The 15,084-nt window shown below is 44.9% G+C and overlaps 1 long non-coding RNA gene across 1 annotated transcript; it reads right to left on the bottom strand.

The window, feature by feature from the left end:
* Positions 1 to 5,044: 5,044 nt before the first annotated feature.
* LOC145723443 (uncharacterized) lies at positions 5,045 to 12,671 on the bottom strand. The gene is made up of 2 exons (XR_014148500.1): positions 11,193 to 12,671; positions 5,045 to 5,336 (listed from the first exon to the last, which is right to left on the bottom strand). It is a non-coding gene; the product is annotated as an uncharacterized LOC145723443 (long non-coding RNA).
* Between the last annotated feature and the right edge of the window lie 2,413 nt (positions 12,672 to 15,084).

Here is a 15,084-nt window from a genome sequence, read left to right as displayed (position 1 = left end):
AATCATTTTATTTTGATTTTTACGTAGGCTTTTTAATGGACCTGAAATTTAATTTATTTTAATTAATTTTATTTATTATTATTATTTCTTAAGTAGGCTCCGTACCCAGTGTGGAACCCAACGTGAGGTTTGAACTCATGACCCTCAGATCAAGACCTGAGCTGAGATCAAGAGTCAGATGCTCAACCAACTGAGCCACCTAGATGCCCCGATCAGTCTGAAACTTTAGTCAGTCTGAAATCACCCTTTGTGAGGGTGAGAGACAGAGGCTAATTCATTATCTAACACTCAGAGAGATGAATAAAGTTATACCATTTGCTGTCTAGGTTTTTTAATGCTTATTTTTTAAAATAGGTGATAACACCAAAGAGCTAAGAAACTGTCAAAAATAAATTTATTTACTTATTTATTTTACTTTGGACTAGTCTCCTCTAAGTTAAGCCTGAGTTAGATTCTAACTGGAGCAAATGTTCTAAATTGATGTTTGCCACCCCAAATACCAGGCATATACGCAGTCAATGACTATTTATTCACTTACTATGTGTTTATGGAACTTTAAAGTGGGTTCTCATGGACTAATGTTCCAATAAGGAGGAAGAAAGACCCCATTCTGGCATCTTCAAGGTAGCCTGACTGCACACTGGATATAGATTCTTGGGTCAGGAAAACCATGGCTGCTTTTTTTTTCCTCCTAAGGCCCCCCGACTCCGAATCTGAGTAGATGCCCCCGAATGGATTCTGTGCTCTGAGCCCATGCCCAGTAGAGACAGAGGCCCAGCTCGAACTTTATTGCCACTCTTCCAAGGCAGCTTCTGGTTAGAGACATGACTTCCCGGCCAAGCTGCCCACTTGACAAAAACTACTTTCTTGGCTGGCTGGGTGATTGGTATGGGGCCACTTCATGGGAGAAGGGTGTTTGAACTCGGTCTGTCCTCCCCGCTTTGTCTGAAATGAGCACCAGCCTGTCGTGCCTGTGGACCAGCAGGTTCACTGCTCAGCATGGGATGGTTTGGTTGTGGGCTGCCTCCGCGGTGGCTCAGTGGGAGGCAGCTGGGTTTGGCTTCTCCCTCCTCTTTCCTTCTTCTTGACACATTTTTGGGAAGGCCAATTGCCTGTGACTTGGCAAACATGTTGTAGGCCTGGAGCTTGAACTAGGGGAAAGAGAAGCGACATCACCCTTCGCTTGACAAGGAACTTGGTTTTAGGCTGGTGAGCAGACCATGCAGCCGTCAACTGTCTGAGCTGGTTCGCTTGGAAATTGCTCTCCTGGCCAAGCTCCAGAAATGTAATCAAAAGTGGCCTCAAATCACAAGTTTTTTTGCTTGCGTTCTGAGTTTCACAATTTAAGGAGTTGGCTGGTGCCTGTCCTAAGAGCACGGAATTTTCTACTGTCTGTAACACATGATGTGTGTGTGCATGCACAGAGCACAGGATTGCCAGCAGAGGCATGTTGTGTAGCTAAACCGTTTACACCGACGGGCAGGCAATGATTAAAGAACACAGGGTATGGCAGATTTTCTTGGATTTCAAGCATCATGTATCATGTGTCTTTGAAGACATGCCACGGAGAATCTTGCATATAAGTGCAACTGAACCACTAGGTACAGGACCTTGCCTCAGAAATACCTACGGATAATTTACTTAGGAGAATTCAGTGTGCCGTTTTCGGAGGCACAGGTGTATTTGGCCCCACACTGGGGGAAGTGAAGACCTGAACTTTGAGGAAGTCAAGTTTGAGGCCATTAGAGGCTGTTATTTATATCAGAGTGATGTGTATTGAAAGCCGAAGACTTTTATTCCACCACTGTCACGGAACTAGTTTAGAGAAGAGGAAGGGCGTGCATTTTGCCTTGTTGAATATCTATTGCACTAAGAGCTTCTGGTGTGGTTCAGAGGTCTGGTCATTTGTATCCAGGCTCTGCTGTGGACAAAAGGTGCTTACACACTCTCTTCCTTCAGTCTTCTTTGTGGGTAAAATGGCTCATTTCTGATTGGTTGATAGATGTGTGACTTGTTTTCTGCCCCCTTTTCCAAGATGTGAGCAGCCTGGTTTGTGTGTTTGCACCTCTAAACTCAGAATGAAGACATTGGACTCTAACAGCCAATAAAACAATACATGAGGAACTCTTGTGTTTGTTATTATAATACATGAAGTCTCACATAACTAGCTTCTATTTTTATATTTTTTTTATTTTTTTATTTTTTAAAGATTTTATTTATTTATCTGACAGAGAGACACAGCGAGAGAGAGAACACAAGCAGGGGGAGTGGGAGAGGGAGAAGCAGGCTCTCCACTGAGCAGGGAGCCCGACGCGGGGCTCGATCCCAGGACCCTGGGATCATGACCTGAGCCGAAGGCAGACGCTTAACGACTGAGCCACCCAGGCGCCCCCCTATTTTTGTATCTTTTGAGTTCTAGGATCCCCTCCCCTCTCCGCCCAGCAACACACCACAAGGCTCTTTGGTTATGGGAAATAAGTGTGTATGGGGACAAACATGTCAGAATTATTAGGGAGAAACTTGGCAATGGAAGAAACCATGCAATATGCTTGACAAAAATTGAGAAACAATACATCTCAGAATTTCTGAGACAGTCTTTAATTTTTGGTTCAGAAATATGACCAAGAAACCACAGAAAGGGAAGCACCATTGCAGCCCTATTAAGGTCATTAACAATTAATCTTTCCTAAGGAGCCAGCAGAGGATATTTCTTCACAGAAAGATCAGGTATCTGTAGGGCGCCTGGGTGGCTCAGTTGGTTAAGCGTCTGCCTTCAGCTCAGGTCATGGTCCCGGGGTCCTGGGATCTAGTCCCGCATCGGGCTCCCTGATTAGTGGGGAGTCTGCTCCTCCCTCTGCCCAATGCCCCCCCCTCCCCGTTCATGCTATCTCTCTCAAAAATAATTAAATAAAATCTTAAAAAAAGAAAGAAAGAACAGGCATCTGTAGGAGGAGAACTTAGTCCCGGGATTGGTGGAAATTGAAAAGAAAAAACTTGTAGGGTTTTGCTCTAAATAAGACCGGGAGATAGATGTCCAAAAAGCAGAGTGCCTGGAATGACACCAGTAAGGAAGTAGTAGGTGGCGGGAAATAATAGCACGTTTGCATAAGGGTTGAGATTTTTCTGGGCTTGCCTAACCCCAGTCCTTTGGAGTTGGCCTTTTACGAGGGTAAACATGGTTTACATAGTGAGCAAATATTAGTTCACATAATTAAAACCTGTTGAGTGGAACAGGAAACCTTCAAGGGGAATCTGCAGGTGCCTGCAAGCAAGGGTGACACTAGAAAGATCTTGGTATGTCAGCTCCTTCTCCCCCAGGGGGAGTGTCTCTGGAATGAAGCCACGAACGGCAGGAGAGGAAACAGACGGCTTGTAAAAATAAGAGCAGCGTGGCAAGATTCTGAACTTATTAATAATCTGCTAGCCCTGGGGAGAGTGTAAAAGGCATCTGGAGTATTCGCATTTTTGTTTATTGAAGGGAGAAAGGCACTTCACAACTCTCTCTCTCTCTCTCTCCTATTCATTCAGGACAGGAAATTTCCGAGTTGACTGCCATCTTAGGAGTTGAATCTGTTTTCAGCTTCACTCTGGGTTTCACCACACGTATGAAAGAAAGACGATTCCAGTAGGACTTAAAAAAGAAAAGCCGGCCTGACTTCTATGATCCAATTTTGCATTGTGGATGCGTTTTCTTCCTGGAGGGAGTCATGTGATTTCTCCCCTTCTCACCATCCTGCATTCTTTTCATTCTGAGGCCTGGTCACATCAGGACAGAAGCCTTCATCCTCAGGCTCTGGGGGATGAATGGGCGGCATGCCCCACTCTGGCTCTGCCTTAAGTTTCTTCCAAACGAGAGAGGAGACAAACGGGTGTGTAACTCAACATAATCCAGGGCAAGATATGATCCAGACCATGAGAGAAAAATAAACAGTGTGCTGATGGAAAATTAATCTTATTAGAGAAGATTTATTTGTGGTGACATTTGAAATGAGCCTGAAAAACTAGTCGGATTTTGACAGACGGTAGAGTGTCACTAGTATTATTACGGTATTCATGTCCAATAATAGCTAAATGAATCTGTATCTGTTGAGGACATTTGGAGGCTTTTGGCCTCCACATGATGTTCTACTGGCAGGAATACCCCAGCTATCCTTTGGAGGATCAACTTTCTCTCTCTCACTCTCAACCCAAGTGGTTTGAATCGGGCTGATCCTGCCCCCTACACCCGCTCCCTTAGACATGTGACCCAGACTAGCCAATAAGAGAACCACATTCTCTTTACCACAGTGATCGGTTCGGGGGTGGGTGTGTGACCCAAGTTGGACCAGTTCTGGAGCTTTTTCTAGAACCATTGCCCAAGAGGCATCATCTTTCTGCTGGGATTGTCATACTGGTAGGTAGTAATTTAGGAGCTGCAAGGGGCCTGTTTTGTTACCACAGAGGAGAACCCCAGAGATGGAGAGATTCCTGAGCACCTGGATCCAGTCATGCCTGCAACTCAGCTGTTGGAGGTTTTAGTCAGTCAAGCCAATAAATTCACTTTGTAATAAGCCATTTTGTGTTTTTTTCCCTTGCAAACGGAAAAAGTCCTAACCACTACAGAACTATTTTTCTTTTTTAAAGATATTTTATTTGTTTGAGAGAGAGAGCGCGAGAGCGCAGAAGAAGGGGGGAGGGGTAAAGGGAGAAGCAGACTCCCCGCCGAGCAGGGAGCCCGATGTGGGACTTGATCCCAGGACTCTGGGATCATGACCTGAGCCGGAGGCAGATGCTTAATGGACTGAACCACCCAGGCGCTCCACCAATACATAAGTTTTAAATAAGCTGCTTAAACAAACCAACACAACCTGTGGGGGTAGGAGGATTGCGGATTCACAGAGCAAGTTTCCAGCAAAAAGAAATCTTTCTGTTGCTAACGTTTTCCAGGTCAGCTTCCTAGATTCCGGTAACGAAGACATTGGAAACTGTATTCTTAAACCCCCTGGTCTGAGGCTTCTCACCAATCTAGCCGACTCCTGTGTGCTGGATATTTTTCCATGAATCAGAAGTGAAATATGCAGCACTCTTGCCACAAAGGAATGAAAACAGATCATCTGCCTTTTGTAGCTCTCCTCCAAGCTTTGTTTTTTCTGGGTCACACGTTGTAAGTGAAGAGTCATAATGATAATGCTGTTTGGATTTATGAACAGTTGAATAGACTATTGAGAAAAGACTCGTTAATCATCAGACGCAAATTCACTGTGGAAGAATTGCAGAGAGCAGGACAACTGCCTTGAGCCAACTAATTTTCTGCTCCTTCAGGGAAAACCGCTGGATGCTTGAGTTAAGCGCCGCATCTGCAAATCCAAGAAAGAGAATGATTTTTATTGAGTGCTTACTATGTCCTTGGTACTAAGAACAATATTGTGCCCACATTCTCTCTTAATCTCATCCACTCTTGGAGGTAGGTCCTAACCCTGGTTTGCTGGGTTAGGAGAACGAGGCCAACATTATCAGCGGTTACCCAACATCCATTCTTTCCATGTTTTCTACAGAGACGAATCCAAGCAGTTACTGCTTCTCATTTAAAGTTCAGGCTCTCCGGGCAATTACTGCAGATATTTATCACTTTGCAAACATCTTTTTCATTTCTGCCCCATGGCTTTGGATAGCCAGGTGATATGGTTCTGGCCAGTGAGTTTTGAATCGAAGTCTTCTGAGGATTTTTGTAAAAGTGTTGCTTTCCTGATTTGGGCAGAGCCCCTTCCTGCTTGTTCCTTTGTTCTCCCTGCTTGGACCATGGGTATGAGGCAGGTGGTGGAAGAGCCATTTGTGACTTCTACGCGAACCGTGGGGAGGACAGCCATATTCTGAGGGTGGTAGAGCAAGAAGATAGAAGGAAACCAGAATTTTCTGACATTGCAAAACCAATGTTTCTGTCCAGGAAGGCCTACTTTCAGACTTGTTATATGAAAAAAAAAAACCCAAACAAACCATTATTTGGTTAACTCAGTGAGGTTGGGTTTCTGTTACAGACAACTGAATGTACTCCCTGACACAGGGAAATTGAACTAAAGCAGTTTAAGGGACTTACTTGCATTTCCATATAAAGTGATGCCTCAAAGCTGAATAAGACGTAGAACCCACCCTTAAATAGGTCAAGCCTAGTTTGGGAGGCAGATACGTAAAGAAATAATTACAATGTAATGTCATTAATGCAGTGATAGTGATTTGCCGAGGGTATCATGGGTGTTAGGGAAAAAAGAAAATGAGACAAAAGTGGAATAAAAGTTAGCCAGGCAGAGGAGAAAGGTGGGAAAAGAACCCAAATGGGGGGTGTATTTAGATGGAATGGCAAAGGGTTCTCTCATGCTTAAAGGCATGGAAGTGAGACACAGCCTAGTCGGTGCAGAGAGCCACAGGCTGGTCTGAGCTGTTGGAGCATAGAGTGTAAGGCAGGCAGGGGTGAGCCCTGCAGCAGGAGAAGTGATTCATTTAGCTAGTGCTGCCGAAGAGGCCAGCCCCAAGTCTTAGTGGCTAAAAACTATAATATTTTATCCTTTCTCATAATTCTACAATTTGAGCTGAGTTCAGCTGGGTGGTTCTTCTGTTCATGGAATATTTATTGGGGTTGGAACATTCAAGAAAACTTCCTAACTCCCATGTTTGGTGCCTCTGCTGGGATATATTAAATACTTCCTCATAGCATGACAATCTCAGAGTGGTTGGACCTCTTACATGGTTCAATGGCTTCCAATTAAGAAGAGGAAGCTGCCATGCCTTTAAGATCTAGGCTCAGAAGTACCAGAACATCACTTCTACTGCACTTGGTTGATCAAGGCAAGTCACAAGGCCCATCCTGAGTCAGGGAGAGGAAGTAGCTTCTACTTCTTAACGGGAGGAGCAACATGCCCATACAGGGAGAGATGAATTAACAGTGACCATCTGTGGAGACTACCTACCACAAAAGTAAGAAGGGTGCAGATGCAGGACAGACTTGCCTGCTTGTCAAGTAGGTTGATGCGAACCCCAAGACCTGGGGGATATGCCCTGCTTCATATTTGGGATCTGAAAGGAAAATGCCTCTCGGACTGACCTGACCCATCACAGTAAAACAGACCAAGAAATGCGATTAGGCCAAGAAAGGGTTGGCATTTGGCTTCTCTGAACCCTCTTCAGTTTCCCTGTGGCATGGACAGGACTCAGAGGTTCCCACATGTCATGGGAGATTGTTGAGTTGAGAGTCAGAGAGTTGACTCGAGTCTGCAATGGTGAAGGACCAGGCGAGCCCATAGCAAAGGCTGGGTGGGCAGCATAGGCCACAGGCTGGAGGGGAGACTAGCAGAGAGCCCTTGGAGTCAGAATGGTAGGGGAAGCTGAGCAGGATGACTGAGCCCTGGCTAACCTAAGAGACCAGAGGAGGAGTTCCCAGCCACCCTATAGCAGAAACCAGTGAGGATCTGGAAGACATGTTATGGTTTTAAACACTTTGTCTTCTACCCTCTCAATCTCCAGTCATAGGTCACAAAAGACAGCACCCCTCCCAACCAGTGAATTACCCGGACACCATGTTGGAGAGCAACAAAGGGAAGAAGAGACAACAGAGAACCTGAGAATGTGCCTGAAGGGACTCCATATTTAAATGAGCCCTTCATGGCATTTCCTGGACTGTACTAAAACCCAAAATTTACCCAGCAAAAGAGGCTCACAAGGAAGAATAAGTTATAAGGAAATAAAGAAGCCATGTTAAGTAAAGTTGCAAAGAAATAATAGGCATAATGACAAAAGCAGGATAGCAGTGACTTCTGTGGGAGAGGCGGGGGATGTGGGAGTCCACAGGAAGCTTTGGTTGTTCTGGTAAGGACTTGTCTCTAAAGTGAGGGGATGCGTACATGTGTGCTGCTATAGTCCTTCTTCCTTTTTGTGGGCTTGAAATAGTTCATAATGGAACTTTGTAAAAAGCTATACTTCTGAATAGAATTGTGAGCCCCTAATCCCAGGCTTAGGTCTTGAACATGGTATATGGGAATGGGGATCTAGAAAGAGGCTTGAAATAAGTCAGATTTGCTTGTTAGGAAAATCACTATGGCTGGATTTGAGGATGCAAATTGGAGCTGTAGAAGTAGGTGAGATGCCCTGAGGGAAAGTGAGTTAGGAGAGCAGAAAAGAGGACCCAGGACAGACTGGATGCAGCATCCCTTTAGCCACAGAAAGGGAAGCTCTAGTTGTCCGCAGCTCTGTAGACACCCACTTGCAAGCTCTTCTGGTAAGCAGAAGAAACACCACCCACCACCCACTACCACCACCCCCACCACCCCCGCTCTGAGTTCCCCCTTCTGGCCTCCCCCTGTGGTGGCCCGTCCCTCCCTGCTCCCACCTAGTCCAGTCTCTATTCTCTGTCCACATTTGCCTGCCTGCCTGGGGGCTTGCTTTCCTTTCTCTCCAGAATTATTAAAAGGCACAAGAGGAAGGCTCCCTCCACAGCCAGATGAGGCCCTTATCCAGGGAACAGAAGGCCCAGCAACCCCACAGAGCCCGGTAAGACCCCAGTTGTGGGAGCCTCCTCTGAAGTACAGGCCTCAGTCTCCCAGATCAGATGGCAGCTTTCTCCTGGAGGGCCCATTCTGTGGAGAACGACAGAAAATGAGAAGATGAGGGCTGCGGAGTACAGCTTGGAGACCCAGGGGTACCTTGGCTTCTGTCAGCTTCCTTGGCCACCGGGGGTGCCCACTCTTCTGTGTGTGCCAGACCTTTCCCAGCTGATGGCCTCCCCCTTCCCTAATCTCCAGACAGGCCTTCAGGAAGTCCTCTCATACGGCCACCACGGCGCCTTTGATTTGAATTTCTAAACACTGGTCTCTGTGGAAACCTCACAGGCCTGAGTAGCCAACACTTGATGGGATGTTTCTCCTCTCAACCCCTTCCTCTTTCGAAGAAGGGATATAACATTTCCTTCCTGGTGGGTTCGTTGGCAGTAACAGAACATGCGGAAGCTGGTCAGAGCAGTTCGGGTTGATGGCAAGCTTAGGGGACGTGGACATAACAGGGACTCATAGCCTGGCTGGCCCCTTCCTGTCAGCCTCCCATTTCCCTTTAGTTTTTGTTATCATAAATGCAGGACAGTGAGTGTCAGCCTTTGTCTCTCCTCGTTGACAACCTGGGCATCCTCTCTTCCACCCAGACCTTGGAAATCTCTCTGTTTTTTTAAAATTTGGTTTCTGATGTGAAGTTTACATTCTGGGTTGGACAGGGAATGGCTCAAAGCTCTAGAAAAAAGTGTTTCTGGGGGCCCTGGGTGGCTCAGTCTGTTAAGCATCTGCCTTCGGCTTAGGTCATGTTCCCAGGGTCCTGGGATCAAGCCCTGCATCGGGCTCCCTGCTCCGTGGGGAGCCTGCTTCTTCCTCTCCCACTCGCCTGCTTGTTCTCCCTCTCTCTCTCTGTGTCTCTGTCAAATAAATAAATAAAATCTTAAAAAAAAAAAAAGTGTTTCTGCCCCCAAATTGGATTAAGAGAATTCGGGAAAAGCCAAAACAGCAAAGCTGTCCTTCAGAAATACTAGTCTCTCAAAGCATTTCTCTAAAAAGGTAGATTTCAATGTATATGTAGGAATGGTAGAGGGTTTTGGTTTCCTAAAACCAACCCTATAGTCAAAGTGATCCAGCTACAGAATAAGATAGTTGAGAAAGGAATCATTCCAAACCATTGCGGCGCATCTACTCTGAGAACTTAGGATTGCTTAGGATTGCTTTTACCTGTACAAACTGTAACCTTCTGATATAAAATATATGCCAAGAAGAGGAGGCATGTGCAATAAGCAATCTCCACTCTCAGGATCTTCGTTTTCACCCCATCACTGGTCTTTTATTGAACTGTGCAGGGGATAGCCAAAGGTCTTTCAGCTCGTTCCTCTGCCTCCAGACTGACTAGAAGCACCTCAGACAGCAGGGTGGCCGCTCCCTTTAAAGGAATCTTCTGGAAACCTGCCCACTGCTTTGGATTTTGGTTTCCTTATCTTGAGCATCTGATGATTTTTGATGTGCCTTCCAGCCCTCGGGACCTTCACTGCCACCACTCTTATTCTGGGCTTGTCCTTTCTTTTTTTTTTTAAATATTTTATTTATTTATTTGAGAGAGAGAGAATGAGAGACAGAGAGCATGAGAGGGAGGAGGGTCAGAGGGAGAAGCAGACTCCCCGCCGAGCAGGGAGCCCGATGCGGGACTCGATCCCGGGACTCCAGGATCATGACCTGAGCCGAAGGCAGTCACTTAACCAACTGAGCCACCCAGGCGCCCTTGGGCTTGTCCTTTAGGCCTGCCCCAGACCTTCCATCTGTCCTTATTCTAGGCCAGGTGTTAACAGCCAGCTGATTGGATCAATAACCTGGGGAAGGGGTGTGCTAGTGGGTTCAATGTGGTACTTTTCCCAGGGAATATATTTGCATTTTGATAGGAGTCCCCTGGGTGGAGTTGGGAGGGGGTTGGTAGGGGGTGTTAATTTAAAGAGATTTCCAGGCTTTGGAACAAACTGGGGTGTGTGTGTGTGTGTTATGGGAGGAAGGGAGCAGGAGGAAGAAGAGGAGGAGGAGGAGGAAGATAGTGGATGCCATTTATCAGTGTAGCAAAAAGAACGTAGAGAACACCCTTTGTCCCTCCCATCCAGAGAGGACTACTGCTACTATCTTGGTATGTATCCTCCCAAGCACCTAGTGTTGTAAATGTGAATGAACATCCTTATCTCTCTCTAGCAGTCAAATTGAGACACTTTTATGAAACTCAGAAGTTCACATACATGATTTCTATGTCTACCTCTTAATAACCCTCTCCTTGTCCGGTAACCCACTTCTAGGAATTTATCCTAAAGAAAAATCTAGAATAATAAGACTAGCATTAGCTATGGTGTATTGAGTTTTAATTGTGTACCAGGAGTTTTACACACATTGGTTCATTTAAGTCCTGCACCAAGCCTGCAAAGTAGGTAACACCACCCCTTACCTGAGGCTGGAGAGGTGAAGGACTTTGTCCAGGGCTCTCTGCTAGCCAGCTGGTTTGGAGCTGGGGCTCAGTGTCAGGGAGGGCACCCCAGGAAAAGGCATCATCCACCTGGATACTCTCAGAGATGAGTGTATCCTCTTGTCCCAGGGTCTCCCATCCTCCCCAAATGTTCCAAAGGCCCTGGGTGGTGGGAGGACTAGGATCCCATGTCTTGCACTCACCTTCACAGCTGGTGGGGGTGGGCCGCAGGTGACAGGGCCTGCTATGCCTCCCCCCTGTCTAGTTGCAGCTCTTTGAAAGCTCCTCTTCCGACGAAGTCTTCCCTTGCTTCCTCTGACCAATTCTGTTTCTCCTTTCTCTGTTCTACGTCAGAATAGCCTAGAAGAGATTTCCACTGCCTTCCAACTCATCACAGTGGTTCTAAAAATGTGTTCTTACGATCCCAATCAGAATCCTCTGGGAAGCTGTGAGGCAGACCAATTAAATCAGATTCTCTGGTAGTGGTGCGGGGGGGGGGTGCCCAGGACTCTGCATCTCACAAGCATTTAGCGGTGCAGGTAGCATGCTCAAGTGAGAGAAGAACTACTCTGGCATTTACGTCCCTGCAGAGCAGGGGCTCTGTCGCATCACCCTTGTGTTCCCTGTGTCTTTAGCGCGGGGATGTACAGCAGATGGAAGTGGTGAATTCGATGCAGCGGTGAATTTCTTAGGAAGGAAAGGAGAATAAAGGAGGTGGAAAAGGTGGGATTAAGGGCGGGGAATAAAGGAAGAGGGTGTATGTGAGAACTTCTGCAGGAGAGTCGAAGAGATAGGAGATCTCAGGGCTGATTTGGGAGGCCCACTCTTGGGGTCCTTTGAGGACTACCAACAGATATTCAGTCAACATCTTTTCCCCTCCTTTTTTTATTTTTTATTTTTTTTTAATTATTCCCACAGATGCATACTTCAGTCAGGTTTTTTTGAAACCTGAACTTTCAATGCCAGCATGAGTAATTGTGTATAAAGTGGGTCACAAGGAAGTGATAACGAATGCACAGACTATTTTAACTGCTGAATCAGAAATCTCTGTGCTATATTATGAAATATGCAGGAAGGAAAATAAGCAGATGATAGGAGTGGAAGGAATCCTAAAATAATATTTTCACAAACAAATTCTGGCCCAGCATCTGCCTGGAGGGTAGGGGGTAAGAGAGCTCTGATGATACGCACTCCTGAGAGTTAAAGAATTGGAATAAAATTGCAGAACTGGAAATCTTTCCAAATGACGTAAGACCTTCTGAGGCACGTGACCACTCAAGCCCACAACTTGAAAGGCTTTGGCAATGTTGTAGGGACATCTCAGTCTGCTTCGTAGCATCGGCCGGCAGGGCTTAGAGAAGGCAAAGACAAACAAAACAAAACCCGCAAAAATTTAAAGTCTGTTCTATTTGCTCTTCCTAAAACAAACCAACCCCACCTTTTTTGATTTAATCTGTTTCGTCGGTTTTTTTTCATTTGGTAAAATATACACAACATAAAAATTACCATTAGGGTGCCTGGGTGGCTCAGTTGGTTGAGCGACTGCCTTCGGCTCAGGTCATGATCCTGGAGTCCCTGGATGGAGTCCCACATCGGGCTCCCTGCTCGGTGGGGAGCCTGCTTCTGCCTCTGACCCTCCCCCCTCTCATGTGCTCTCTCTCTCTCATTCTCTCTGTCTCAAATAAATAAATAAAATCTTTAAAAAAAAATTACCATTATAACCATGTTTAAATGTTCAATTCAGTGGCATTAATTACAATTACATTCACAATGTTGTGCAACCATCACCACTATCTATTTCCAGAACTTTTTCATCATCCCAAACAGAAACTGTGTACCCAATAAACAGTAACTTTCCATCCCCCATCCTCCCAGTCCATGGCAACCGTCATTCTACTTTCCGTCTCTATGAATTTGCCTGCTCTAGGTAAGACCTGTATAAATGCAGTAATACAATATTTATTTCTTTAGACAAAAATAATGCAATATTTGTTGTATTTCACTTAGCACAATGTTTTCAAGGTTCATTCATGTTGTGGGGTGCATCCGAATTTCCTTCCTCTTTATGGCTGAATGGTATTCTAGCGTATGTACAACATTTGGCCTATCCCTTCACATACTGATGGGTAGTTGGGTTGTTTCCACCTTTGGCTACTGTGAATAATGCTGCTATGAACAGTGGGGGTACAGGCATCTTGTTCAGCCCTTCTTTTCAATTCTTTGAGTATCTGCCTGGGAGTGGAGTTGCTGAATCCTATGGTGATTCTATGTCTAACTTCTGAGGATCCACAAGCTGTTTTCCATCAGGCTGCACCATTTTCCTGTCCCATCAGCAGCACACAACGGTGCCAGTTTCTCTCCATCCTCACCAACACTTGCTATTCTCCTTAAAAAACAAACAAACAAACAAACAAAAATAGATGCTAATGGGTGTAAAATGGTATTTCATTGTGGTTTTGACAAATTTTTAAACAGAAATTGTACCAAAGACACACATTATAGGTAATTTCACGTAGTTTAGGTTTTAAAGGCAAACTGTGAATCATAAAATGTATCAAAAATAATACTAAATAATTACTGTTTGTAATTCATCTTATTGGGCACAGTCTCTTTTTGTTTATCCTATTTTGGTAAATTTCTAAATTGCCCTCCTATATTTTCAACTTGTATATTAGTTAATTTTTATTCTTGGTACAAGTTTCAAATTTTATCCAATCTTTCAAAAATAATTTTTGTAGATGACATCAGGTATTTTAATGTCTGATGACAATTATTATCGTTTCTGGTATCTTATTAAACCAACCTTTGAGCTTGAGTTGATTCTTTTAATTCCATTGTTATGCAGCATTTTGTAGTCATTAGGGACAAAGATAAGACGTTGTTTCTTTGAAGCTGAGCTGTGGTATTTTCTCAAAACACTTATTATAGTCACATGATTGATCCAATGTGTTGAAATACGTGTTAAATCTTAATTTTCTCTGGGCCAACACATTTGACAAAGAGAGCATTCGTGAACACTTGGTCAAGAAATACTTGAGGGCCTAGTATGAGCCAGCTGTGGTACTGGGTGCTGGATACACACAGGCGACAAGACAGACCTTGTGGCATGTGATAGAAGCTTGAAGAAAGAGTCCTATTGTTTTTATTGCCTTCTTGACTAATAACTTAAGGGATAACCTGTAAAAGTTTTGGGATAAATTTGTCCCAGGACCAAACTGTACTTATTAGATTGATTTTATACATGGCTTTCCTAAAAGGATTTGAGTTAGCTTTTAAGAGATAACATATAATAATGTTAATATGCAAAGAGGTAGAATCAAGACCAAGAAAAAAGGAAGGTAGTAACATGCTAGAGCCCTTAGGTGCACATGCTGGACACAACTGCCATTATGTAATTACTATGTTACTACGTTCGACACAAGCTCTAGGGATGTGCTTGCATGGGGAAAGAAAATTAACATTGACTTGAACAAGTAGAGCTCATGTATCTCATATTAACAAAAAGTCTGAAATTATGCAACCCAGGGCTAGCACAGTAACTATCAGGGACCCAGTTTCTTTGTCTTTCTGCTCTGCCTTATTTATTTATTTACTTATTTATTTTAGATTTTATTTATTTATTTAGAGAGCGCAAACACGAGCAGGGGCAGAGGAAGAGGGAGAAGAAGACTCCCCGCCAAGTGGGGAGGGCAATGCAGGGCTTGATCCCAGGACCCCGAGGTAATGACCTGAGCTGAAGGTAGACGCTTAACTGACTGAGCCACCCAGGTGCCCCATCTGCTCTGCCATCTTTAGATGTACACCTTTGTCTTCATGCTTCATGACCATATGATCCCAAAATGGTTGCTGCACCTCGAGGCAGGAAAAAAGGAGAAGGGCAAAGGGGCCAAGAGCTTTTTCCTATCTTCATCTGGAAATCCAGATAGACCCTCAGGAATACTTACACACACAGTGGGTTGCCTTACAGAAGAGGAACACTGCGCTTAGGGACCCCAAATCTTACAGAATAACAGGAGGCAGGCCTGTCCTTTGCTTTGGAGTGAAGCATTATTTCTGTCTTCCCAGGTTCCAAGCAAGCCTTCCCGTTACTCTGGA

The sequence above is a fragment of the Leptonychotes weddellii genome, chromosome 9 (genome assembly GCF_054177405.1).
Source record: "Leptonychotes weddellii isolate Sample4059 chromosome 9, ASM5417740v2, whole genome shotgun sequence".
NCBI lineage: Eukaryota > Metazoa > Chordata > Mammalia > Carnivora > Phocidae > Leptonychotes > Leptonychotes weddellii.
Note: the sequence above shows the minus strand (reverse complement) of the source record. Positions and strands in the feature narration are given on the sequence as shown.